The 4,188-nt window shown below is 37.2% G+C and overlaps 1 pseudogene; it reads left to right on the forward strand.

Annotated features, from left to right (window-relative positions):
- LOC127484831 (non-histone chromosomal protein HMG-14 pseudogene) overlaps positions 1-4,188 on the forward strand; it is a 36,437-nt pseudogene that overhangs the window by 31,723 nt on the left and 526 nt on the right.

The following is a 4,188-nucleotide window of genomic DNA, read 5'->3' on the forward strand; positions in this document are numbered from 1 at the left end:
AGAGAAATAATTAATATCAGAGAAGAAATCAACAGAATTTTATCCAAAAAAAATTACAAACGATCAGCCAAACGAAGAGTGGGTTTTTTGAGAAAACAAACAAAATTGACACACCATTGGCCAAACTAACTAAAAAAAGAAGGAAGACCCAAATCAATAAAATGATGTGAAAATGGGAATGTAACAAAGGACACCACAGAAATAAAAAGAACCATCAGAAATTACTACAAAGAGTTGTATGCCAGGAAACAGGGAAATCTATCAGAAATGGATAGATTCCTGGAAACTTGCAATCTTCCTAAATTGAACCAAGAAGACATAGAAAGCCTAAACAGACACATAACTGAGACAGAAATTGAATCAGTAATACAGTCCCTCCCAACAAAGAAAAGCCAAGGACCGGAAGGATTCATTGCTGAATTCTACCAGAAGTTTAAAGAAGAACTAATTCCAATTAATTCTTTTCCAGCTATTCAGAACAATCAAAAAAGATGGAATCCTCCCAAATTCTTTCTATGAAGCCAGCATCATCTTAATCCATAAGCCGGAAAAAGACGCAGGATTGAAAGAAAATTGCAGACCAATATACATGATGAACATAGAGCAAAAATCCTCAATAAAATTCTGGCTAATAGAATGCAACAACACATCAGAAAGATCATCCACCCAGACCAAGTGAGATTTATCCCTGGTATGCAGGGACGGTTCAATGTGCGCAGAACAATCAATGTGATAAACCACATTAACAGACTTCAGAAAAAAAAACCATATGATTATCTCAATAGATGAAGAGAAAGCATTTGTTAAAATACAACATCATTTCATGATGAAAACTCTAAGCAAACTGGGTATGGAAGGAACAGAAACAGATGGATAGACCAATGGAACAGAATAGAAACACCAGAAATCAATACAAACATCTACAGCGAACTTATATTTGATCAAGGATCTAAAACCAATTCCTAGAGCAAGGAGAATCTAGTCAACAAATGGTGCTTGGAAAACTGGATTTCCACGTGCAGAAGCATGAAGCAAAACCCCTACCTCACACCTTACACAAAAATCCACTCAACATGGATTAAAGACCTAAATCTATGACCCAACACCATCAAATTACTAGAGAACATTGGAGAAACCCTACAAGATATTGGCACAGGCAAAGACTTCTTGGAAAAGACCCCAGAGGCACAGGCAGGCAAAGCCAAAATTAACATTTGGGATTGCATCAAGTTGAGAAGTTTCTGTACTGCAAAAGAAGCAGTCAGGAAAGTGAAGAGGCAACCGACAGAATGGGAAAAAATATTTGCAAACTATGCAACAGATAAAGGGTTAATAACCAGAATCTAGAAAGAGATCAAGAAACTCCACACATCAAAACAAACAACCCACTTAAGAGATGGGCCAAGGAACTCAATAGACATTTTTCAAAAGAGGAAATCCAAATGGCCAACAGGCACATGAAAAAATGTTCAAGGTCATTAGCAATCAGGGAAATGCAAATCAAAACCACAATGAGGTTTGACCTCACCCTGGTTAGAATGGCTCTCAGCCCTACCAACAACACATGCTGGCGAGGATGTGAGGAAGAAGGGACACTAACCCATTTGGTGGGAATGCAAACTGGTTACGCCACTTGGAAGTCAGTCTGGAGATTTCTCAGAAACCTGAATATAACCATACCATCCAACCCAGCCAATCTACTCCTTGGAATTTACCCAAAGGAAATTAAATTGGCAAACAAAAAAGCTGTCTGCACATTAATGTTTATTGCAGCTCAATTCACAATAGCCTTGACCTGGAACCAACCTAAATGCCCATCAACGGTAGACTGGATAAAGAAATTATGGGACATGTACTCTCTAGAATACTATACAGCAGTAAGAAACAATGAAATGAGGTCATTTGCAACAAAATGGAGTAATCTGGAAAACATTATGCTGAGTGAAATAAGCCAGTCCCAAACTGGAATATTCATAAATATGTAGAAATTAATCAATACACTCTCAAACAACCAACCTATCAACCAAATCACAGTGCAAATTAGATAATATTTAGAAATGAGTAAAATGAAATTACAATATGCCCAGACATATGAAATGAATTGAAATCAGTAAGCAGATAAGAATCTATAGCTATAATTTCCTGCACTAAAAAAGAGGAAAAATATTGAATCAATAATCATTTCTATACTTTAAGTAACTAGAAAAAGGAAAAGCAAACTGCAGCACAAGAATACAGAAAGAAAAAAAACAGAGTTCAGATAAATTTAATATAATATAGCAAAAGCAAAAGAGAAAATCAACACAATCAACAGTTGGCAATATAGAATACCAAAGAAGGCTTCAGGATAATCAAATTACCAAATAATATATTAATGTGTACACATTAGTATTGCCTTTATAGCTGTAAAGACAAGTAGAATACTTGTGATCCAACAAACTAGGTAACCTAGTTTAAAGAGGAAATTTCACAAAAACACATTACAAAAAGTGATTGGTGAAGAAGAAAACATGGATGTTTGGCCATATACAGACCCCAAGAGGCAGCAACCATGGCTCAAATGGTTGGCTCACCGCCACCTGTATTGTGACCTGACTTGAGTTCCAGGTCTCCAGTTTTACCTGGCACAACCTTGGCCATATCAGGCATTTGAGGAGTGAACCAGCAGATGGAAGTTCTCCTTCTCTTGTCTATTTCTCTCTGTTCCTATATTCATGTCTCTGTCTCACTCCTATCAATGAAACACAAGAAAATCTCATCAGATCTATAAAAAATACATGGTCAATATTCAAAATCTCCCCTAAAAAATAAAAGCCTGGGATCATATGGCTTCCTTGGTAAATTCTAGAAATCATAAAAGCAAAAATAACATGAATCTTTAGAAAATCTTCCCAAGAAATTCAAGAGAAGGGAACATGTCCTATCCAGCAAAATATATGTCGAGAAAAACAGACCAGCATCTTTTATGAATACTGTTGCAAAAAAAAGTCAATAACATGCTAGCAATCCAACTCCAGAAATATATTAGAATATAAATGCCGGCACTGTGACAAAGTGCGTAGAACCCCTCCTGCAGTGCTGGCATCCCTTATGGGCCCCAGTTCAAGTCCCAGTTGCTCTACTTCCTATCTAGCTCTCTGCTATGGTCTGGGAAAGCAGTAGAAGATGCTGGGCCCCTGCAACAGCATGGGAGACTCAGAGGAAGCTCCTGGCTCCTGGCCTCAGATCGGCACAGCTGCAACTGTTGCGGCCATCTGGGGAGTGAACCAGCAGATGGAAGACCTGTCTCTCTCTCTCTCACTCTTGTCTCTGCTTCTCTGTAACTTTGCCTTTCAAATATATAAATAAATCTTAAAAATAAAGAGTTCATGGAAAACAAATTTCTTTTGATGCCAAATTTTTTAATCAAGCATTTTTTTCACTGTATGAATTTTCCATGAACTTTTTGAAGATTATTCAAAAACCACAGAACATCAGATACAGATGTTGGATTGCATGTCCATGTTAAATCTTTCCTGACAGAGTGTTTAAATAAATCACCAAAATTTTGTTTTTAAATACAGAAGTTAATTGTGGATAATGGCAGTAGGCAGTATTTGTGTAATAGCTAATTATAAAAATTCATGGGAAAGGATATATAAAATAAAATGTTCTTTGCAGTAAAATATTCCTTTTACTCATCTTCTTAAAGTGGGGCTACAGCAACTTAACAGTGTGTGACAATCTCAATTGATACCTTTGGATTTCAGTACTTCCTGTTTTAGTTCGTTTGCATCTTAGAAGAGCATAATAGGTTTGTAGAATGAAGCCTGATTTCCCTGGACTGCTTTGACCTAGTTTAGCAGTTCTTATAGGTAGTTGTGGGAGTTACTGGGGGTAAGAGTTGAACACAGCCTCGAATGGCGCTATAATTCCTACTTGGGAGAATAGTGATTATTGGTAGAAAGAGTTTTAATGTTATAGTTTAGTAGTAATGTAGAAACGGGAATTCTAGTGCCTTTTCAAATTTGTTATCCAGGGTTTTTTTTTAATAAGTGCCTAATTATTTTTGGAAAATAATAGGTAAGACATCTATCCCTTATTTGCGCATAAAATAAAACTATTTCTGGCGGGGGGTCGGGGGGAGAAGGAGGCGGGCTCCCAGTAAGGTTCCATCTGGTTCTGCCCGCTCCCCGCCGCGGGTCCTAG

This window comes from Oryctolagus cuniculus, chromosome 1 (genome assembly GCF_051225735.1).
Source record: "Oryctolagus cuniculus isolate XC-2025 breed Fujian yellow rabbit chromosome 1, ASM5122573v1, whole genome shotgun sequence".
Taxonomy (NCBI): domain Eukaryota; kingdom Metazoa; phylum Chordata; class Mammalia; order Lagomorpha; family Leporidae; genus Oryctolagus; species Oryctolagus cuniculus.